We start from the raw sequence: 25,624 nt of genomic DNA on the forward strand, positions 1-25,624 counted from the left end.
AAAGGCAAAGGAGGTATATCTCTTGATTGTCCCCATTTCCCCTTTATGATTGAGTTGTGTTTTTGGTTTGTAGAAGCGTGAGGGCTGAGTCGGCCATTTTGTCTCTGTTCATCCTTGTACTCCTGCGAGGCAGAGTCCAATTTGTGACAAGCGCAAATGAAATTAGTGCATTTTCTGCGCCCCTTTTATTTGTGCTGCTTTTTGAGAATCTGGCCTGAGAGCCTACCTGTGGACATGTAGAATACATGGGCCACCTCTTAGTAGTCCTGAGTGTATATATATTTGTATTTGTATTTTATTTATTTATAACGCGCGAACCAACAGGCCCGGAGGCATCAGGGCGCAATTTGTACAAGGTTACAGATATGCAGGTATAACAGAGAATCATTACACATGGGTTCCGATATGCAAGTCTAGCAAAGAATCATTATATACATTTGCAAGAGGATATTATATACATATGTACAGTAGTTTCAGTGCCGATAGGTGATAGTAGCGGTCGGCAAGTCAGGGTAGGTCGGGAAGAGGCGCGACCTTTCGAATTATTCAGGCATAGTGTTCCCTGGACAAATGCAGGGCTCTGCCTTGCTTGTTAAGGGACTATGTAAGGGTTAACATTCACATTCATATGGTGCCACAAATAGTAAGTTAATTCGCAAAGTCTGCCTTTTCCCCCCAAACCTGTATCCCACGCCTCTAATACTCTACATTTCCTTTCCCCATATCCTTCTAACTGTGCCCTAAATATGATTTCTTTTACCTATATTCATCTCATTGTACAATATTATGAAAATCACTTGTTCTGCAGCTCTCAGTTGCTTTCCAGGTTGCTCTGCACTGCATAAAACCCAATAAATACACAACACCACGCATTGACTGATCTGTACAATACATTAGGTTGCATGGAGGCTTTTTATTTTACATACAGGCTTTGTATTTTAGATACTGGCTTTTTTCTTCTTCGTTTTAAGGGCACTTGGGTTTAATTAGTATTTAACCAAAGCGCACAGGCCATGTTACTTCACCTTGTGCTTTACAGTTCACAATAGCATGTTGCATGTAGCAGATGCATATAAATTGTATTTCTGTGCATTAGTACCAAAATGTAACCTCTTTGCCAATCAGTAAGCTTGAAACACCGGCTCTTTTAAACAGTGCACACTTGCATTCCAGCTTTCTGATTGCCTCTTCCTCCTCCTCGCCTCGCCGCAATCATTTCCTGCTCTGCATTTATAAATTACAAGCAAACATATCTTCGCTAGTTTCCTGTCAAGCCCATCACTCCCCGACTTTGCCCCTTTCTATCCTTCTCAGCTGTCAACAATATAGAACAGTTGGTCGGTCGAGCGTTCCTCTACTTTTGTCCAAACTTGCACAGTCTGCTTTGGCATTCTTTCTTTTGGCACACGTAGTAGAAACCTGTTAACCAAATAAATAGCGACTAAAAAGATGGCCGTTTGGCCTGGCCCCAAACCATCACACACAACTCATCACACTCCAAAGTCGCAATAGAGTGAACCCCACATATACCTAGATGTTTTAGGAAGTCATTCAAATAAAGTCTGATGTATTCTTTCCAGTCTGATAGCGATGCAATAATGCACCTAGCCCTTTCATAATATGCATTAGCAAGATGTGTTTGAGTAAGAGAGAAAAGCAATGGATTATAGAACCTGCACTTAGTGTTGTTATCCACAAAGTCATAACCTTTTGCAATCCTTAAATATTAACGTGAGTGTGTGTGTTTGTGTGTGTGTGTGTGTGTTTACAAGTGTACAATATGCCATTTGATCAAAAATATTAATATTGCAACGCAATCCGTAGTAAGGTGATGTGGTAGTCCTGGTGTTCCTACAAAGCGATGTTGAGTTTATTGCTGACTAAAACAATTTGAACTGATACAGTTCAACAGTTTTTTAGACTTTTTTCTTACATGATACACATTTGTGGAATTTAATTAAAGGATGCTCTCTTTTTTTGGGATATTCAGTGATGTTTAATAATGAGTGATTGATCCTCCTTTCTCACCGACCGACACACTCAGATCCAACTGAGGTCTTTCCTCTCTTCTATCTCTCGCTCTACTTGTGGTGTTCTGGAATGGTGTGCTGCCAATGATCTATGCCTTAATGCCAGTAAGACTGAGATCCTCCTCATTGGCACACCTGCTCCTTCCTTTGCTCTCTCTCTCTCTCTCTCTCTCTGGCCGCCCCCTCAAGGCCCTCTTCCTGCTCCTGCGTGTCAGGCTAAGAATCTTGGTGTCATCTTCGGCTCCACCCTCTCCTTGTCTCCTGACATCTATGAATCTATGACTTCTCTAAGAAGTCAAACTATCAGCTGCACCTACACAGAGGTATTCTTCCTTTCGTCACTTTCCCCCAGAAGCTCACTGTCTCCAGAGCTCTAGTCCTCTCTAGGCTGGACTATTGCAACAGCCTCATTCTACATCTTCCTGCCTCTACTGTTCGATCTTTACAACTTATCCAGAAGAGTACTGCAAGACTTGTCCATGACCTCAAGCCCATTGATCGTATTTCTCCAGCTCTGAAATCCCTTCACTGGCTCCCGATGGCTGCAAGGATCAAGTTCAAGGCCCTCTGCATCATCCACAAGGCTTTCAGGGTCATGGGACTTCTCTACCTCCAACTTTCTCTTCCCAATCATCTTCCTTCTCGAGCTCTCCGCTCATCTAAGCCGGTCCGATAGCACAGCGAGTAGAGCACTCGCTTTGACATCCGTGCAGAGCCTGCTGGCGCAGGTTCGAAGGGCCAAACTGAGCCTTTCAACCTTCCAAGGTCAATAAATGAGCACAACACACCGTGGATGATAATAATAAGCAGCGCTCCGATACCTGAGGGTTCGTAGTGCTATATAAATGCTAAATAATAATTATTATTATTATCCACCTCCAACTCTCTTGAGGGCTTCTCCAAGCACACTTGAGGGCAGATCTGTCTCTTCGGCTGGGGCCTCTGTTTGGAACAGCCTCCCTGCCTCTCTCAAAATAGAGCAGAACCACCTCCAGTTCCGGAAGCAACACAAGTCCTTCCTTTTTGCTTCCGCTTTCTCTCAACCTCTCCCCTGCTGATGCAACTGACTGCTCTGCACTCTGGTGACCCTCTGAAATCGGACCCAGATGCCTGCATGTCCTGTTGCCCTTGCACTGCCTCCAGGATCCCCAGCACTTAACGATCTGTATCTGCAACCCCACAGTCCCTTCTCTCTGCACTTATGAGACACCTGCTGGCTGTACTTGTGAGTTAACTGCACTTCCCTCTTCCCCTACCCCCGGGTACTTCTCCCGTTCCCTCTTCCCTGCACTTGCACAATTAAATGACACAAGGCCTAGTAAGATTGTTTTTGTCCTCCCTTGTTTCCACCTCCTTGTCTTGTTGCGCCTAGAAACACTTGTGTACAGGCGCATTTTAAATGCCATATCATATTACTTACATGTAGTTAGAGCAGCACTACCTTTTATTGTGTATGTGGGTACTATGCACCGAACTGCCTAGTGACCCCAAAATGGCTTAAGGAGTCAAGGTATATTATGGGGTGAAATGACAGCCTCACCTGACATGAACTGAAAGGCCAAGTAGGTCTCTGCTGTGAGAGCCATTGCATCTAATGGCCAGTCACACTAAAGAAAAAAAAGAGAAATGCACTGCAATGAAACGGCCTGCTGCATGAACCTAGGTGTCTTGCTGAAGATGAGACAAGGAACAGTGGCTTAAGGAAAATGTGTGTCTCTCTGCAGTTGAAATCTATGGAAAGCTGAATAAATTGAATCAGAGTGCAGATTGGAAAAGGCACATCACATTGCTGGCTGAGAGTTAAATGCAGCATTTTCACTGAAACTGCCACACATTGAAATGCTCTCTACACTGGAAAATAAGGGAAATTGTGCCTTGCATGTGACAGTTACCGCCAAGTAACATTTTCATTTGAAGCAACATAAGGCCCACCTTCCAATACAGAAGCCCTTCGTTAAAGTTTGCAACATTAATCAACATTGCTGTGTGAAAATCAAGGGGCTGAAACTTAAATGTTCTGAAGTGTGTGTATTTTGCAACAGTAAATGAACATGTGGAGAAAAGTGTTCAGCTACCAAATTAACATTTTATAAGGAAGGCTTCATGCTTAAAGAAATATATTGTTACAAGTACAGGATTCTTGTCAGTGTGGGTAACTTCTACATGGGTGTTCACAACATACTTTCCCCATTGCCAGAACTGTACTCTCTGAAGGCTAATTTCTCTGCAGAGCAAATGGCCTAGCCAGTGCCTGACTGGAATGTATGGAGGGGCTGTGTAAATAGGGGCTGCAATCAAGGGAAGCTGAACTCTAAAAAATACCCCAAATTGAAGGAACTTTGTGGACTGAGCCTTGGTTAATGGGTGATGGCCTGCCCTTAATGGTGTGAAGACCATCTGGATGGAGAGATAACATCTTTTCAGCCTCCTTTAGCCCTGCCTGTGTCTTCACAAGGAAAGATGAATGGATTGATTGCAGATAGTGCCACCATTGCTGCCCAATAGACTTTGAGTCACATGATATCAGGGAAATCGGAACTCAGAGCTAAATTGAAACTCGCAGTGGATTTAATTATAAGAACATATATCATGTATTTTTGCCTTTGAATTACACATATGACCAACATTTTGTGAATTTCTCCATCTTAAGGGCGAGAAAAGCCATTGAGGTGTCACGCGGAAGCTAATTTCAAGGCAGTCCTGTTGGAGTAAATCACATAAAAGTTGGAATTTTAGAACTCTGGAACTTAGCTAAAAGGTAGCCACAGCTCCCAAGAAAGTGGGAAGAAGCTGAAACGTGGGGCAGTAGTGACCAAAAGTATCACATAACTGGTGATAAAGTTTGATCATAATCACTGCTATCATTTGCTTGTATTTGAGAAAAAAATACCAATTGCTCAAGCAACATGGTGCGAGCATGAGACTTCTATAAAGATTTGTCATGATGAGAGAAGCAAAATAAATATACATTACAATGATTATTTGTAAAATAAAGATAGTTACCATATAAAATAAATGTCACTGTAGAAAGTGGAGTTTTCTCCTCCCTTCCTTATTTCCATAATTTAAATGCCAATGCCCTCAGAACCGATCAGCAGTCAGGGGGTGGAGAGAGAAGGGTAACTGTCCAATCCTGGTTGTGAAATAATAAATTGGCACCGCCTCAGATTATTTTGTTTGTGGGTGTAATGGCTGGTATATAAAGTGGATGCACTATGAGAGAGGGAGAGAGCTGCCAGAAATCACCAAAAGAGATCTGAGATTTCATCTGGGGGAAATAATAGAAGAGTGCTGGAGATTTCTATTGGTCTGGAGACTAGAAAGCACAGGCTGAGATTCTTCACTGGAGCCAGAGACAGCTGTGGGATCCAGTTGACTGAAGCGCTGGCCAGATTACTGTTTTTTTTCCTGCCAAGCCCAGAGATTTCCAAAAGTAAATAGATTGTCCAACAAAAGATCAGCGTGGGGAACTGTTTAATTAACCCTTTCCCTATAATCAGTTGTGGGTTCTTTCCCATTAGTGCCTTGGGGGGACTGTGTAGATCCTTAGCATATTTGACTTAATATTAACATCCCAGGGTGATTTTTGTTAACATTCGAAATTAACAAAGGCTATTGCCACTGTACGCTGTACGTTAAAAACTGTAGCCTGTAATTTTATTGGGTGATCCTATTTTTCCTTTTAACCCCAACTTCTTTAAGGAAGTTGGGGTTGTCCCTAAACTAAAATCCCGAAACTGTCTACATCCTCCAACTAAGGCTTTCAAGTGAAGGGGGGGGTCTGAAAAAACAAAATTCCTAATCATCCCCACTTTTCTGTCCAACTTCCCCAACACTGTAAGTGAGGGAGTTCTGAACAACAAACTTCTAAATGGTCCCCACACCCTAGACCTGGCCTTTGAATAGAAGGGTGCTGCAAGTAATTGATTCTTGGTTTTTTGGGGCTCGAGGGAGAAGTGCTTTGCAAAAGTGAGGTCTCATGTATCCAACACTGAACATGTGAACTATGCCTGTGTCTGTTTTGAAGCAAACCTTTGGGTGAAATAATAATTGCCATTTGCATTTGTACAAATCTGTAAATCAAACTGCTAGCCTTTTGAAGCACACAGGAAAATCAAAATAGCACAGCACTGCATATGTAAATTGATTTTGTTCATTGACTAGTGCCAATTATTCTTTACATTGAAATCCACATAAGTATTGTGATTTGTGTTTTCCAAACCAACTTTTGTGATTTATTTATGTAAAAAGAAGTTTCATTGTGAGCCACAGAGAAGGCGGCATGTGCAGTTTTAGTCTGATCTCGATTACCTATAATTCAAATAAATATAAATATATTTTCTGTACACCGGCCTGATTCTTAGCTCATTTATTTTATTTATTTATTTATTCACACTTATATAGCGCACATCAGCCCTTAGGCATCATGGCGCTGTTACAGTAAACATATCTGGTTACATGGGGCATAACAGTTACAGATGTGTGCAATGGCATTCTTTGGTGCATACAGTCTGGCGTGTTATACATGCTTAATTCCAGAGGAGCAGCGGTGAAAGGTGCAAGTGATGTGGGAGGAGTGTCAGTTGAACAGTGTGGTTTTGAGGCTTTTGCAGAAAATGGTGAGGGAAGTTTCCGCTCGAAGAGCGTCGGGCAGGACATTCCACAATTTGGGAGCTAGGTGTGGGAAGCCTATTCCTCCTGCTTTGGTTCTTTTGATGGGCGGGATGTGCCATTGGTTAGCGTGGTGTGTTCTTCTGGGCTGAGTGGAGATGTCCCTGCTGATGGTTTCGGATAAGTAGGGGGGTGCAGAGAGACTGAGGCATTTGTGCGTTAAGTTGAGGGTTGTGAATGTAATTCTTTCCTTAACTGGGAGCCAGTGGGCGTCTCTTCTAGCTTGTGTGATGTGATCTCTTTTGGGGATGTTGAGTGCTGATATGAGTGTGTTGTTCTGGACTGTTTGGAGCCAGTTTATGTTTTTGCTGCGTTGTCTACAAGGAGAGCATTACAATAGTCTAACTTGGCGCCGATGGTAGCTCAAGCAATAGAGAGGCAGTTTTGGCTAGAGAGGAATGGTCTGACGGCATTTATGAGTTTGGTGGTGTGTGTGGAGTCAGAGGCGATGGCGCTGACCTGTCTATCCATGGATAAGTTTGAGTCAAGATAGACCCCAAGGGTCTTTACTGATGGGGAGGCCGTGATGGTGGTGTTGTCAATGAGGAAGATGCTGTATTTTGGGTCAAGTTTGTTTAGTGTTTCTTTTGGGCCTAGGATGATGATCTCTGTTTTTTTCTCCGTTAAGGCAGAAGGGCTGTCGAGTCCTGGTCATATGCGCCGGAGAGGGGGAGGAGAACATGTGTGTCATTGGCAAAGTTTGTTTAGGCTATGCTGAGGGAATCAAGTTTGTCAAAAAGGGGCTTGGTTAACAGGTTGTAGTGGGTGGGTGCTGTGCATGATCCCTGAGGAACGCCACAGTGGATAGAGGTGGGGGCACCGTTGGCGGAGTCTGAAAAGACTTTCATGGCTCTGCCTTCTAGGAATGAGGTTATCCAGCAGGTGGCCTGTTTAGAGAAGTGGGCTGGGTTGGTCAAGTGGGAAGTGAGTGTTTTGTGATCAACGAGGTTGAACGCAGCTGAGAGGTCTAATAGCAGTAGGAGGGCTGGTTTACCTTTGTCTATTATTTTAGTAATTTGTTTTTTTAGGTCCAGGAGGGCAGTTTCGGAATCCGGATTGTTTCTTGCCTAAGATGGAGTTGGACTCAAGGAAGTGTTGGATTTGATTGTGGGCGACTTTATCAAGGATTTTTAGCAGGAAAGGGACGGTGGTGATGGGTCGGTAGTTGTTAGGGGAGGAAGTATCAAGGGAGTGTTTCTTAAGAAGGGGGCAGACCCATGCTTCTTTTAGACTGAGTGGGATGGTTCCTGATATGAATGAGGGGCTGATGAATGCGGTGATGAGAGGGGCCAGGCAGTCAGCACATTCTTTGATGATGCTGGGTGGGCAGATGTCCCCCTTAGATGTGGATGGTTTGAGGGATTGGAGGAGATCTGTGACTTCGGTAACTGAGACGTCTCTGAAAGTAAAGGAGGGTGGGGAGGCTTGGGCGTAAATGTGGTGGGTGTGTTGGGTGGGCCGGTGTTGGATTTCTGTAAAGCATTACGTTGTGCTTGTATTCTGTCTTGGAGAAGAGAGGTTTTGTTTAGGAGTGCTGCCTGTATACTGGTGCACCAGGCTTCGTCTTTAATGATTTCGTCAGGGCTGGTGGGTGGAGAGGTGAGATGATAGAGAACAGTTCCCTAGACTTTAGAGAAACGGGTGTAGATGGCGTTGGATTTGGCATGGAAGATAGCTTTTTTGTATTGTTTTGCGATCTTTTTAAATTCTTCACTGTTAGAGTCACAGGGGTTGGACTGCCATTTCATTAGCGCTGCGCGTTTGTTAGAACGGAGAATCAATAGGTCATCTGCGAACCAGGAGTTGGTGTTCATAGATTTCTTCTCTTTTTTGGTTTCTTGGGGGCTATGCTGTTGATGGCACTGGTAAGAATCTGGGTGTAGATATCTGCGAGGGTGTTAGGGTCATTGACAAAGGGGGGCTTCAATTCCTTGATGTCTAGGAGTGGGCGGAGGTTGTTCGCAGTACGTTTTTTAGAGCTTCTAACCATAGCTGGAAGGGCATGGAGGAGAGGTTTGGTGGTAGGCTTAGTGGGGATAGAGAATTGGATGCAATTATGATCTGTCCATGGGCATGCCATGTTGGAGGTTATGGTAGAGGAGCAGTAGTGGTCTGCGACCCAGTCAAGGTTGTGGCCTTTGGCGTGGGTGGGGAGTGTGACTTTTTGTGTATAGCCGAGGTCTTTGAGTTCCTTGTGAAGGGCTGAGGCCCTTCGTCCTTGTTGTCAGAGAAGCCAAGATTAAGGTCACCCAGTAGGATGGATTTGGTTGAGTTTTTTAGGTTGTTGCTAAGGACATGGAGGAGCTGCCCTTGAAAGTCAAGGGGTGTGCTGGGGGGCCTTTATAGGACGTGTATATTTATAGAGCAGTTTGCTGATAGGGTAAGTTTTGCTGAGAGGATGTCAGAGTTACTTTCCCATGTGTGGTTACATAGTCTAACAGGGAGCGAGTCCCTTGTTATGAGAGCAACACCTCCACCTTTGGAAAGTAGTCTGTCCTGGCAAAGGATGGAGTAGCCCTGTTGGAGGGCGAGTGTGATGTCATTTGAGGGCGTGTGTGGCTGTGGTTTTTGTGGGGTTCGAAGAGTGAGGGGGGTTGGTGGGATGCTGGGGGGGAATTGTGGTGAGTACTGTTAGTGCAAGGAGGTCCTGGTGTGTTGAGGGGTTGTGAGCGCTTAGACGTGACATAGCGTGCAGATGCTGGTAGCCGTGTGGTAGGCAGATGTTAGTGGAATGGTGGCAGGGTGTGTGAGAGGCTTTGGTGTGGGAGCCAACTCCTAGATTTCTGTTAGCCATTGAGTTGGGAAGGCTAAGGTGGGGCAGGGGCTCAGTACAGGCTCTGAGTCTTGAGTTCCTGATTTTATCTGGTATTGTGAGGCCAGAGTGGGTGGAGAAGATACACATGGCGGTGAGGTTAGTTGGTCTTGTGTGCTTGTGTGGGTTGTGAGGGGAAAGGTGTGTATGTGATGTGGTCGATGTGCTTGTGTGAGGGAGTATAACTATTATTAGTGCTAATACAGTGAGTGTGAGTGGTGTGGGTGATGAGAGAGGGATGTCCTGATTCGAAGACATAGTGGGGTGGCTGGAGATTTGTGGTAGCATGCATTGGGTCTTGAGAGGGTGCAGCGCAGTGTAGGGCACACTAGTGGCGGCAGGCGTTGATGTTAGAGGACACTGTAGGCTGTATGAACGTACAATTCAAAGGTGCAGAGGCTGCTGTGAGGTATTTCGTGTTTGCTGGCACAGTGCGCTGGGGGCTTTCTATAGTTAGGAGAACAGTATGCTGTTGGCGGCTTCCTATGTGAAAAGTAGTGGACTCATTTCACGTATCATACAAAGTCGCTCTGCTCATTGGTGGCACAGGAGGAGGGATCCAAGTGGGATGATATGAGTCTGAAATAAGGCTGAACAAACAATCCATTAAACAGTTGGTTGTATGACACCTTGATTGGCGAGGGAAGGAACTCCCTGTGTTGAGGGCAGTGGCATATTTAGGATTTCTGCTTCCCTAGGCCCAACTAACCGCATGCACCCCTCTTTCCCGAACTTTACTCCACCTCTGCCAGATTCTGCACCTTCACCAGATTCCATCCCTTCACCAAACCTTGTCTGCCATTGCCAATCTACACCCTTTCACCACTATCTTGTTCCAATATTGCTCCATAACCACATAAGGACATTTTTAAGGCTGATGGGATTTCTAATCCTAAATCGAGACTGTTATCGTCCATCCTATGGTAGTTTAGCGTTTTGATGGCTCCACTGCCCGGAGATGGCAGTGTGTTCTACAGTCAGTTGAGTGCATTAGAGGAATTTACAGAGGTCAACTGGCTACTTTCTATTAGATCCGAGAACAATCTTTTAGAAAAAAAGAACAGAACATAAGCTGTCTGCCTACTGGACACAAGGGAGTGAGGATTGGAACAAGATATTTTGGTTTTAACACTAATATGTGGTTTCTCCAATTTGCCTCTTGTAAACCTGTGTAGAGTACCTCCTCGTCTGCAATGTGCATACGTCTTGCAACACAACTACATTTCTACATGCAGTCTTGTTAAATGTTTTACATTTTATATATGAAATATATGCAAATGGTTCAAGCGTATCTTAAAATACATTTTATTTAAAATGTTTTTTAAAACATAACTAAACCTCCTCCTCACGGATACAGCTCTGGTGCTAGCAAGGGGCATACATGAGACAAGGCAAGTCACCACCTGCTGCAGCCCATCTACCTACAATCCCTTGGGCTGGAGTGTCATTAATAGATGGCAAATTCACAAGTGAAATTTGTAACCTCTGCGTGGGCATACACTCCTAAGTGGGGTAAAGACAGTTGCAGATGTTTCTTGGAACCTTTGGCTGTACATTCTCATGGTGTGAGTAATGGATAGAGGCGACCCTGAAAATTCATGAGCGGGAAGAAACAGCATTCCTCGTAGCTGTGTGGTGCAGTCACTTTTTATAACAAATGAAGTGGTAGATAGTTTTGACATCTTTGCTATTTGTGCCATTGTCCAAAATACCCAACACCCCCACAGGAGGAACTGAGTAATGGGTCAGACTTTGAAGCACAATTGTATCTTTGTGTAATTACTGTACTTACTGTTTGAGGAGCTGTTTTACAGGAGAAGTCATACCTTCTGTTTAAATTCTAGTCAATGTAAAGGTTACTTATAAATAGAACTGTGATGTATTATGTGACATACTTTTCAGTTCTACTGGTGGTACTGAGAGTGCAGCTGAATGTCATCAAAGACACATGATAAACCGGATGGCATTTGTCTGCTTAGTTCTGGGTAGCTTCTATAAAGATGGTTGAATGAATATCTTGACGGGAAACCTCTGACCTTTCTTCTTTACAGCTGTGAAACCGCGTGTACCTTTAGCACACTGTTTTTTCTCTCTCTTTCTTCTATGGCTTTGATATCATTTGACAGGCTTCTGGATGTACATGCACTTTTAAATGTACCCTTTGCCATTTTAACCTCTGTACAATCTATTCATGTTTGCACATTATATCCTCAGAAATGTGGGGCAGCGGAAGAAAGTAGTGCTTGCTTCTGATCTTCATTTTAGTGCCCACCTGTGGGATCTCTGTGCTTGACTTAAACATAGGCATGCGTTCAATATTGTAAAATTATGTATCATTTTTAATCTTCACTTTTCTGGAGGGATAACCCTCGTTTTTGGACTGGTATAAAAAGTGCATGTCATGTGCATTTGAATATGAAAGTGATTGCTTAACACAGTGTATGCATGTGTTGATTAGCATGAAGGCCAATGAGAAAGGGGAGTGGCACCAATAAAACCAATGAGGTTCTGGCTGTCTTTCATATAAAGGAGCATTCTGGGAACATAAGAATGACCAAAGAGGTGTATATCTGTCAGAGATGTATGTGAGAGTTATATGATTAATGCATGCTGGGTTTGGTGCACAATTCTTTTTTTTTTCTTTGTTGTGGATCTGCTAGATTCTAAGCGAAAAAAGTACTTTCATTTAATTAAATGGCAAGTGAAATGAAATAAGCTGCTATATAAATGTTTCCAGAGACAATCTGCCACTCTAGGCCTTGGGCTAGTTGGCCTTAATGTAAATACATCACTGGTTGAGGGTGGCCTCTCAATAAACAGTTACAATATGTGCAGGTTTTTTGCAAACTGAGCACTTCTCCCCTGGCCTAATTAATTTCCCTCCCCATCATTGTGAAACTTGGCATGTGCCCACACACCACTCTTTGTTTTTTACTTATATTTTAGATTTCTAGTTTATTTGTATAAACTTTTTGTCACCATTGGGTGATGTTACAGAAACGTTGTATTTGTACAAACATTCCTCTAGTGCAGAAAGCATATTCTTTCAGTGAATTTTTTGCACCAGGCAATAGACCAAACTTATTAATATGAGCCGTCCCTTTCCGTCAACTGACAACTGCCTGCTAGGCAGTTGCTAGGGCCATTATTGGTGCACAACTGGATTATTGCAACGTCCTCCTGGTAGGCACCTCACAACGTAACCTGAACAAATTACAAACAATCCAGAATAACGCTGTGAGTGCGGCACTGTGGCTAAACACAACCACATCACTGAAGCCAAGAGAGCAGCACACTGGTCCCCAGTCCGAGAACTGATAAAATGTAAGATCCTCACCATCACACACCGCTGCCTTGACAACACCGCCGACAGAATGTACAAACCAGCCGCTGCCAGGCCAAGCGGTCTGATTATGCAAACCACCGATGTACTCCAAGATTCAAGTGGACCAAAGCCGGAGGCTCTAGCTCCCCCGTCTCTGTGACAACACTGTGGAACGCCCTCCCCCTGCCTTGAGAATGGATCCCCCCTACAAAGAAACTTAAAACACTGTGTTCCATAAGAAACTTAAAACCTTCCTATTTCATTAGCAGCACTTATCCTGCTAATTGTCTGTAACATACTAAGCTGTAACCAGCACCTAGATGCCCAAAGGGTAAGTGCGCTATACACACGTATAAATAAATAAATTAAATAAATAAATAAACAAATAAACAAACAAACACACTTGGGCAAACATTTCCCTGGCCTAAATATGCATTGAAATAATATGTGTATTTAGAATAGGACACTCTTTCTTTCTGAACCCAAACTCTGTCTGAACTGCTTAGGTCATTCTTGTCTGGGCCAGCAGTAATAAGGAAATAGCAGACGCATAGGAGTGTGAATTTGATTTGAAATGATGTGCTAGTGTGCTAGCATTGCATATAAAGTTTTATGTGGTCGGGGGCGTCTGCTTAGTTTAGCATTCCTCTGTCGTTTTCCATGGCGATCCTTAATGATTTAGCGCAGTGTCATTTCCAACAGAATGAGCTAATCTGTGTTTATTTTCCAAAGTGACTGATTACTCGGACTCTCTAATTTGAATGTGTTCTTGGCAGGAGAGTCATAGCCCTTCTGCTCGGTTGAACACGAGCTTTGTAATCCAAGGATGTAATAGTTTTATCAGCTTGTAAAATAATGCATCTTTTGCACCCATGCCAAAATAATCAAACATCCCAGCAATCTGCGGTATTTATGGGTCTGGGCAAAGCTTAGCTACACGAGGCATGCGAAGCAAGCGACCAAAAAAAAAGACTTAAACGTTTTTATTTCCTGATATTGGATACAATATATCCAGTGAGGAATATTGCATTAACCCCTCACATGCCAGCAAATGCATAAACCCCTTTCCATTATTTCCCTATACTACACGCCAGACTGCAGTACCAGAATGAAAGCTTGTAAATCATGTTTTTATTGCAGGCTAGTTGTGGCATTGCTAATCAATATTTACATCATTAGCCGCTGTAATCAGTTACTGCAGTGTGTGTGACGTCACAGTGATGCGTGAGCGAGCAGAGAGCAGAATTCCAGCTTTCACAGGAGCACTTCATTTGACTAGTGTTAAGATTCCTTTCTTCTAAAACAGCTTTCTGTGCCAGTTTGCAGACATTAATTGATAAGCAACTATGTGTGGTAGCTGTTTATTGTGTACACTGTGCTCTGCTGGAGTTTAACAAGGGAAAAGGACGTTAGCAAGTACTTCAAAACGCAAAACTGTCTTCAGATACATGTTATCAAACAACATAAGCTATTTCTTGTTATAATGTTTATTTTCCACTATCTGGTCCATAAAACATGTACATATACATACACATAGACCTTGTACAAAGCATTAACAAAGAGATCCTTGGCAAAATAATTGCATTTCTTAATAAAGAGTTACCTTAAGATCTTTTATAGAATGAAATCACTCTCCATAGTTAAAATAGTAGAGATAGGGCAACAGGGACCCAAAGGCTAAAAGCCGAGTGTAGTGATCTGGTTTGGATGAGTGAGTGTGTGAGCCAGTCTCGTGTGATGTCATCTTTTGGAATGCGGTGTTTACATTCTACAGCTGGGGATTTGAAGGGTGACAGTTGGGGCCAGCTTTCCACAGGGCTGGTGGATGTGTTATCTCTTGCACTTAACTTAATAATTGTTCTTGTTCTTAATGAATAAAATAACTTGAGAACATACAGCCAGCCTCAGATTCTCTATTACACCACAAACTTTACAACGAGCAAGGATAAATTACAGTAAATGTTATTGTAAACTACTCTCCATTGCCTGGTTTCCGCACCTGCAGTAAATCATGGATACTTTGGGCCTCATTACGACCCAGGCGGTAAGTTACCGCCTGGGCCGTAACTTTACCACCATGGCGTAAACTACGTTTACGCCATGGTGGTTGGCGGACTTACCGCCCCATTCCGACCTTGGCGGGGCGGTAAGTCCCCAATCCCCATTTACCCTTCCCCATTCCCATTTTTGCCCCATAGGGCATAACGGGAGTGGGGAAGGCGTTAATTACGCCACCGTAAATTACGGTGGCGTAATTAACTCCATGGTCCCTTAGCGCCATGGATTTTAACACCTGCTAAAAGCAGGTGTTAAATCCGCCATGGCGCTAAGGGACCTCGTACTCAGGCGGTAAGGGTCGGCGCTGTTTACGCTGCCGTAAACCCCTTACCGCCTGGGTCGTAATGAGGCCCTTTGAGAGTTATGTTCGAGGCCTCCAAGTGTACAACAAATTGCAGTATTGACAATATAAGGAGCAACCACGTTATCCCAACCAATCATCCCGTTCCCTTTTAAACTAATAAAGAGATGTAATCAGAACAACTATACAAAATATTCCTAGTGAAGTGCCAGTGCATAGCCCACAGAGGCCTTTCTTCAGAAGTAGTGCAAACACTGTAAAGTGCAATTGTTTTCCATGGGATATCCTATTCAATATAGTCTAGCATGAAAATAGTGTTCCTAATGTAAAATATAATTTTAAACTATCTCACATCTAGTAGGTCAACGTGCAAGTGCATAGTCAGGAACTACCTCCCTGAACTCACAGTCATCACAGTCAATTTTAAACTTACATAAATGTAGGGAAATCTATGCAAAAGAAAAGAGCAGAACAGAGAGCAAAACCTGACATTTAAAAATCAAAATGTGAGCTGCTTCCTGCGCACAACATCTGCAAAAGACCTTATGGACCTTAGATCTACACCTTCTTCTGCCCCCAAGATGCCTCTATTTCAGTTAATGACTGGATGAAATATGGTATTACCTATCATCGGCTTTATCAAACTCACAAACAGTCACGAATACACAGAGAATTTGAAGAAGAATTTACAGCATGCATATTTCATGTGCCCAATATAGTAATATTCATACACCACAGCCAAGAGGATGAACTGAACATTGCCAACGTGAACACGCCCCCCGCGGCATAAACCTTTAAAGCCACAAACAGAACATTAGCATCTGCAAAAAGGAATGTAACAAACATGTCATTGTAACATTATCATTGGCTGATCGTCAACAGTCCCCTAAACAACCCTATACATTGTTTGAAAACTACTTGCAGGTGCCTTCTCATCACAAAAAAGATTACCACCACCCAACATGATCTCACCACCCATGGTCATCAAAAATCCACCAATCCCATCTCAGGGATAAAGGGCTTAATTCTATTTAGAGCATGCCACCTCAGAGAACTGGTGCCACAATGTACCACCGAGATGGACCAATGAGCTACAAACCAACATGGCGCACACCTCCTCTACTATTTTCCCATTCCCACTGTCTGTACCTGCTTACAACGTAGCTCCCTATCTCAATACATGTTGCTAATCCGGGTACACCATCTTCTAGTAACCTCCCTGCAATGAATGGCCTTCTAGAAAAACGTGACAGGTCCACTGCTGAACACTGCTCCTGGACCATCATTTCTGCTATTTTCTCCATATTATTCAGCCCATTTCACACTGTGTCTGCCTGAAAACGAATCCCACCCCTCACTGTGGCCTTCACAAATGTTATGCATTCTTTCTCCATAGGATAACTACTGTTCAGGAAACTACTCAAATGTTGGCTCTTCACTACGTAACTAGAAGACCACCCACAAGAACACACACACCGCAAAAACAATGATCAATGAAGATAGAGATCCCGGTTCCCAACAAGCAATCGATTACAAACAGAATCTAAGGAATGCACTCCATGACATACCATACAACAGAATGACTACAAGAGGAGGACACTGAAGACTGAATACATAAACAGACCAAGACGGAAGCACTTGGACGACTCACCCATAGCATCCTGGCCCTGTACCACACCGGTAGTTCCAGCAGACCAATTCACATACATAGTAGGTTAAGGGGCCACCCAACCCCTCCTCCAATAACTAAGGAGGAGCATAGACACACCTACCACATTATACTTAGTTCATTAGAATACAATAGAGACTGCGCTGTGCTAAAACCCGCAACAGTCAGACGGTCAAGAAAGGATAGTAGCAACAAATCCAGCCATTAGTAATATTTAAACCGAAGAAGATGTGCCACAACCAGGATTCTCACCCTACTAACCCCACCTTCAAATCTCTGCATACCTAACTCACCCAAAAATTCACACAACCTACTCTCACCACGCAAACCACGCACACTTCACCACACCACATAAACAACAACCTAACAACACATAAACAGCACCAACTGAACATGTGGTCTTTCCCCGGTCCAATACTTACACCAAAGCACAGCGCACAGTGTATACCTAACTGAAGCCGCCAACAGCACACCACCTCTCTCACTCATCTACTCCTTCTTCTCCCGACTAACCCAATCCCAACCCTTCTTGTTTACAGATCCGCCAGAGCGCCTGGGGACCAACTTCGTTGGTGACGGTGCGCGATATAAATATATTTAACATTTAACATTTAACATTTAACATAAGGCAGTATTTGCTGCCTAGGATTTAGCATTCATCCCTTAAGAAATGCTTCGTTTGCAATAATAAGCTGGCAACTGCCTCATACTCCTCCCCCCCTGAACTTGACCTGTATGCAGGACAGGACAACATTCAATCAAGTGTTCCCAACTAACAACTATGGCCTAATAACCTTTAATGGCAGCTCTGCCCCTCCGCCTGAGGCCTACTGAAAAATGTCAGCAAAGCTCATTATAACTAATATCCCTACAGGCACACTGCACAGAAATGCAGTGCTATCTGTTACACACTATGGGCCTCATTACACGGTAGGCGGTAACATGGCGCTTTTAGCGCCATGGTTGCTGCCGGTATTTTACCGTGTCCGCCTTGGTGGATGGCGGAATTACCGCCCTACTCCAAGGTGAGCGGGGGCGGTAATTCCTCATTCACCAAGGCTCTTCCCCATTCCCATTTTTGCCCCCATAGGGCATAATGGGAATGGGGAAGGTGCTAATTACGGTACCGCAAATTGCGGTACTGTAATTAGCTCCGAGGTCCCTTTGCGGCACCCAACTTTAACGGCTGGTAAAACTAGCCGTTAAAGTCGGGTCCCGTAAAGGGAACTCGTAGTAAGGCGGTAGGGGTTTACCGGTACCGATGCCCTTACCGGTAAACCCCTACCGCCTTCCATGTAATGAGGCCCTATGTACTCTAAAAATAAATAGCAGAAGTCAAATTTGTATACCTTTGTTAAATGTAAGTGTATTTGTGGCAGATGGTGAGTGTGTAACTGTATGTGCTATGCACCTTCTATCCAGCTACCATGTGACCCAAAAATGTAGAGCCTTGAGCTTGATTGTGGGCAGGTATGCTATACAATGTGCTGTGTGTTTTCTGTGAAGTGTGATGCATGCGAGAATGTGGTGTCATGCACCATGTATTCCCTGCAATGATTTTGTGCATGTAAAGTGTAGGAAGTATGATGGCCTGCAGTGTTCTAGGTGTCGTTCACAGATATGAGGCAATGCGTACATGAACAAATAATATACTATGTCCTGTCTGTGAGGTGCAATGCTGGCAAAAAACAAAGCTATAATGCAACACCTGCCTATGTTATGTAAATACAAAATGTACTACTATGTGCTTTATTGTGCCACATCTTAGTTATTAACTAAAAATTATCAGCGCTGCTAATGCCCTGTGGCACATGGCCATTACGTAATTGCCGGGGTCCTGATAACCTGCTAGAAGACCTTCTTCAGTCAATACTTTCACTCATGGTGCTGGTGGTGCACCTGCAACTGAACAAAGGGACGTACGCTTTTCTTTAAATCTGTTTATCTATGTGTTACTAAACCAGCGTTTCTACACCTCTCCATAGTGAACTAATTGGAGAGAACATGGAAAGGAGAGAATATCCATACAAGATCTACTGTTCCCAAAACAGAAGGTGATGGTGGAAGACAGACACATTAACATTACCAAAAAGGGGGGGTGAAGAATGATGGCCTGGAGGGTTGCCCAGAGCAATGCAAGATGTTCTGATTAATTTTAAACCTTCCAGCCATCATCTCGTGTTATTAAAAAGCCCAATGAAGACAGAGGGGTTGGTTTAGTGTGACATCGCTTTTGAAACATTGTCTAATCACACATTCCAACCAATTAGAATATAGACATGGCACATACCTCTGAGAGATATCCTGAAAACCAGTCAGGAAACCATCCCTTGAGGCCTGGAGTTGGACAAACCTGTCTATATCATGACATGGTATATAAATGTTTGAAGGTCACATGACAAAAGGAACTGCAGTGTGCCTTCATGGAAGGGCAGTGGCGCAGGGCATATGCTAGCCAAAGGAGGGTCCAAAACGAAATACACCTTCAACTCACCCAATACAAGTTCCTGCACCACTAGTGTGGGACGCATGATAAGCTTTGAAAATCCGGAAATCCTCAGGTGAATGGTGCTGGAGGTGCAGAGCACAAGGCGTGAACACTCACTTATAGCAGTCATATACCTGTTTAAATACAGTACATACTCAAAAGTATTTCTTACTGAAATACAGCATACTTTGTTTGGACCACTCACTGACAATCCTTGAGTATTTTCTTTTACTTTACATTCAGAATTTAAAATAAAACTTATGAATCATTGGAGAAGATGGATGGTGACTCTTCTTTCGATAGCCAGGTTGTGCAGTTTTGAATGCTGGAATGGCAAATCAACACAAACAGTGGTGGTGTGGCTAGATGAGATAAACGAGATAGCCTGTTTTGAGTGTTTTGTTTACTATCTACCAGAATCAGAACTGACAGTCCTACAGATATTGATCACATCTCTGACACAAACGCAGGACTCCCACAAAATAATTATATCACCCATGAATTCCCATGCATTGCCAATGTCTTCCTGATGCAATTGTGGCTATATGGAGAGACACATCCCCACCACCCACATTTTCTCACCTCTCCTCTGTCTCCTCCACACCCGTTCAATTCAGAAAGTTCTCAATGAACTTTGCAATTACTTTTTATGATTTATTGTCTTTGAGTGTGACATCTGTCCATTGCTTGTGATGATGATGTTCTCTGATTGGTTTTGACAAATTTGTGTTGCATAAGCCACACAAATGCCAAAAACATTGTTACAAAAGAGAGAGAGAGGGAAATGGTGTGCTAAACTGAGGATATCTGGTTGGCATAGAAACCAGCAACAACACCACAGCATGAAATCACCAACTCACTAACATTTTTTTTTCCAAACTCTTCTTCAGTGCTACCCAATGAGGGTTTATGGTCTTTCCATCAAAAGAGTTTCCAACTAAACCCTTTCCATCGAAAGATTTGCAACAAATGTGTTTCCATCAAATGTATGTGTGTGTGTGGGATACATGCATTTTTAGTATTCTTTTGGGGGGGGAGGGGTTACCCCCCAAACCCTGCATTTTTTTCCTTCAAAAACCTACCCCAAAAAGTTGGGGTGATTGAAAGACCAGATACCCCAAATGAGGAGCTCCCCAACAAGAAGATTTGCTCCAATCAGAAGCTTTGTAACAAGCAATTCAGATGGTATTCCCATTTCCCAGCTGCATAGTGGTCTGCTTTATTGGGCTATTTTGTGCTACTTTGAGTACAATTTGCTATTTTTGGGTCCCTTTCAGCAGCAATCTTTTTTTATTCCTCCCGGGGCAGCCTCTCTACTGAAAAAAACACCCACCCTATGCCCACTCTCTTTGCCCCACCCCTCTCTCTCTACCATCACCCACCCCACTTCCACTCTCTCCACCCACACCAATCCCACCCCCATTACATGTGCATTGGGTTATGTCTGGGCTACATTTAACAAGTCCTCCTGAGGATTTGTTGTTCATGTGTCCTGCCCCAACCCTCTACCACTACTCAACCACCCCACCCCCCACTCTCTCTACCCCATGCGCACAGCCATCCCACACCCCACCTTCTCTACCCCCACCAACCCTAGCCCCATTCTCTCAACCCCCAACCCCATACCCATCCTATGGCTACTCTCTATGCCCCCACCCCTGGCCCCATGCACCCTACACTCACTCTTGCTATCACAACTCACCCAACCCCCAATTCTCTCTTAACCCGCCCACCCAACCCTCACTATCTCTACCCCTACCCTCTGAAACCTCACTCTCTCTGGCCCGCCCACTCACAATACTCTGCTCTCTACCGCCACCCACCCTCCTCCCAATCTCTCACCCACCTATGCTACCCCCACTCTCTCTACCTATTACTGGACGCCACTACCACTCTCTCTACCCCCACCACATACCCTATACCCACTCTCTCAACCCACACCCGCCCTACACACATGCTCTCTACATACACACACTCTCTCTAACCCGAGACACTCATACTACCCCCACTCTCTACACCCACCCGCCCTATCCCCATTCACTCTACGTGCACCCAACTACCCTCTCCCCAATCTCTCTACACCAACCCACCCTAATTCCACTCTCTATCTCCACCCACACTACCCCATTCTCTCTAACCCCACCCACCCTACCCTCAATCTCTCTACCGCCAACCACCCTGCCCTCACTCTCTCTACCCCAACCCACTCTACCCACAGTCTCTTGTTAAGAGGGTCTGGAAAACCCCAGTTTACGCAGAGGATGTGATGCCAGGAAATCCCAAACTCAATTACGGAAATAGTAAAGTGAAAGGCAAAACACAGCTTCATTAACATCCATAATAAAGCATCAACAGCAAACAAGCAGATACGTCACAGCTTGAGGGATCTCTTTATCCAAAACAACAAATTATATATCAAGAATACGTCAGAATGATGAGATCATAATACAAAACCTACGGTATGGGGGATTGATTAATAAAGGCATCTGTACACACTTTCTATATGTGTTAAGTTTTCATTTGCATAACCTTTAAATGATGGCTCCTCCTGAGACCACCTCTAAATTGAAAACAATGAAAATACAAAACTTTTACAATAGTTCATTGGTTAGTATAATACATAATGGGTGGCTTGTCACCAGGAGTTTTAATTTGTTTGCTTTGCACAGACCAAGCTTGGGCAATGGAAAGGTCATCAAGACATGAGCCAAATGGGAGCAGAGGAGAGAGATCCATGGGCTGCTTGTTTTCAATTCAAGAAAATATCATCCTTCCTCACCAAGGCCATGAACCATGGTAATTGCCTTTGTAGTTAACCGTGTGTGGCGGCTCATGTCTGAGACAATGTACAAGGAGTGAGGCAGGTGTCCTGTGTTCATTGCTAATGAATAGACAATGTTCTTCAATTATGGGTCATGTCAGAGAGGACCACCTTTGGAAATATTTCACCCTGCATTTACAAGTATTTTAGCTAATATTAATACAGATGTTCTGGTCTCCTCTATCAATAGGGACTTTTTTCAGCTTATTCTTTATATAGTCCTCGGACTTATAATTACCCTGAACCTGGCCCACAATTGTCAGTTGTACATTTCCAGAATTTAATTAATTTGGCAGTATTCCATTTGCATCCTGGGAGTACTTATCTCTTGCCTTGTGTCTTTCGGATTTCCATAATTTCTTAGTAACCTTGGCTGAAGCTGCTAGCTACTGTCTGAGCTCTGCAATGATCTTCATTTTTGTTATTTCAGAATTTTGAATTCTCATGAAACCTTGAGGCCTTTTATTTACTTAGAAGAGCTTCCATTTTTTAAAAGATGGCTGGCTATTACTGCTGCATTTCTATGTTAGTAAGCTATAGTCACTTGTCGTTTGTGTTACATTCGACTTATATAGTACTTATGTTAGTATTCTTCATGTCTTTATGGTTGCAATGTTAACATTCTTCATGTATAAATGCATTTTTGACCTAGTGTGTTCTCTTTGTGTTGAGTGCATCTGTGCTTCATGTTTAGTGGATGCATATGTATGGTTCTATCATCAGTTTTAGTTTTTCTCTCTGTCTTCAATTTACATCGTGTTCATGGGGACTTGCACGATCTGAATGCCACAAGGCCTAGCAAGATCGTTGTTGTGTCATCCCTCTGTCTCCCCTTCTTGTCATGTGACACCTAGAAACACTTGTGTAAAGGTGAGTTATAAATACCAAATCATATCATATCATATATCATATCCCTTGTACCTGTCTGGGATTGGGGTGGTAGCGTTGTATTAAGGAGTAACGCTTCTCACCTTTATGATATTGGGCTGAGGGAGGGGCCATTGTTATAGATGAAATATTCATCCGTCCCTTAACATTCCCCCCTCTGGTCGAGTCCCTGACTACATCCTCCTTTTTTCCCTCCCGCACTTAAGGTATTTTGGGGATCCATAGCCTAGCCACACGCCTCAAGGTACCTGCACGTCTTATGTTCATCCAAGCTCCAGGCCATATAGCAGCACTCCCCATTGGAATCACACTACACCCATCGTCCAATGTAATTACAAGGACCTTGGGGGTAAGTACATTTTGTTCCTGGAGGGGCAATAGGGCTTTCCCTTACATAGCTATGAGGTAGGTTGTCTGTTTGGGCATGCTCATGTACATGAGTTTCCACATTTATTACTATTTCCATTCCAACTGCTCCCTTTGCAGCCATTTTGCAACCATTTATTGCTATTCTTAGAACACAGAAGGCCCGTAGTATGAATACTACTTTGACTATTATATCTTAAATGCATTAGCCAGCTAGGTGGGTATCCAGGAGAACAGGTAGTTCAACCAGTCATCATTTTGAGGCTCATCCACCACCTCCACCATCTTTGTGTGTAACTCTTTAAAGGTATTTATAGCCTCTGTAGGTGTTCCATTCTCTCCATCGTGGGAAGGTGTGCACATGTAGAAAGAAGGGCCAATTTCTGCAAACACACCACCCTCCATGGCAGTTATTAAATCAAGGACATACCTATGCCTTTATGGCATTACATCCTTTCAGAGTTGCATTTATTGCTTGCAACAACTTCCATCTGGCTATTTGTAAACATTTTGCATTTGTCAATGCCTGCAAACCAGGAGTAAAGAAGGACAAAAAAGAAAATGGGCGTCCTATCGAACAGTTCATGCTCATCTGATATGTCATCATAGGACTCTATTGATTTTGCTGAAAAATATTGTTCCCTTTTCCTGCATTTTAGGGCAAGGGACCATTTGATCCTTAGGTGTGCATCAATTTGGGGGAAATCACCAATTTGTACATCACTCTGGGGTATTACCAGAGCCGGTGTATGTATTAGCACTATGGAACATATACCTCCCCAATTCAGGGACAATTGTATGTAAGCTTTGGAACCACAAGTCCAATAGTGGTCCATGAGTACTGCTGTACCATTTTCAACCAGGCAGATGTGTTATATGTTCATATCCCTTGTTATCACCATCTGTCACTGGGCCAGTATTCTTGAAACAAAGGAAAATGAACACAGTATGCACACCCAAGTGTAACAAAGAGATTCTTATGATGTTAGTCAGGATTTGGTGAGGTGCAGAGGAGAAAAACACTGCCTTGACACTAGGTAGTGGTATATAACAAGAAGAAGAAAAGTGTCCACGGGCTGTGGAACACTCGCGTCCCCTGCACACTCAGGTTATTGCCAATGACAATCAGTAATTTAAAAAGTCTTGATCATGTTCTCTGGGATCTGTTTCAGTGTTCTATTTTTCACATAAATTGCTTACAACGCAATGGGAAGATAAGAGTACAACTAAATAAATACATACATAACTGGCTGGTTCATCTTTATAAAGTGGTATATTCAAAAAGTCATAGTCACTTAGATGCTTAGTTAATGTGCTCGGTTAATAATCATCAAGTCGCTTAGTTGTTAATTTCAGAAAACCAAAAATGTTTTAATGCATGCCAGTCTATATTCAGCAATGTTATTTATTGTTGGTCATCATATAGTGTCATGTCTTTTAATCAACAAGTGTATACATTTAGAATACAGTAGAGGCCTAACTACTGTCTGGCTAGCTCAACGCGTTTCGGGAAATATCCCTTCTTCAGGAGCTGGGTATTCTATATTATCATAAGACACGGTTCCTTTTTCATAATTTCATAGTTTCTTAATTGAAGTACTTCCGGGCAAACAGTTTCCCTTAAAGCAGAAAAGATAGGGATATTTTTTAGAACAATGTGTATCAAATTTCATAGCACTAATAGCATATTTAAACAAAAAATAATAATGACTCTACCTCTCATTGGTGCCCCTTTTGTGTATTTCTGGAAGAAGTACTTAGAGTTTTCAAAAATGTGGAACCACCGGGATCCGGTAAATGGATCTTTAGAGACAGGAAATGCTCAATTGCTTTTCTCAGTAATTTAGGCTCACAAATACAGGAGCTGTAAATATCACAATGTGGCAGTGGTAATCTACTCTCCACTTACCAATTTGGATGGTATGAGAGTCCAATCTGAAGTAAATAAATCCCGTGATGGGGAGAAGTCCGTTCTTAACAGGTAAGTGCAGAGCCAACAAGGCTTGGGGTCATCCCCTGTAAAGTCCGTTTTTAACAGGTAAGTGCAGAGCCTACAAGGCTCGGATCATCCCCTGTGAAGACAGAGGGGGGTTGTGTCAGAACTATCTGATGCTCAAGTCCCGCAGGACAAAAGAAGTATCATGAATGAAGACGGTCCAGCAGGTCTTCTAACCTCTCTGTTACTCGCAGGTTAT

Source organism: Ambystoma mexicanum, chromosome 7q (assembly GCF_040938575.1).
Source record: "Ambystoma mexicanum isolate Mex_15411 chromosome 7q, UKY_AmexF1_1, whole genome shotgun sequence".
In the NCBI taxonomy this organism is placed as follows: domain Eukaryota; kingdom Metazoa; phylum Chordata; class Amphibia; order Caudata; family Ambystomatidae; genus Ambystoma; species Ambystoma mexicanum.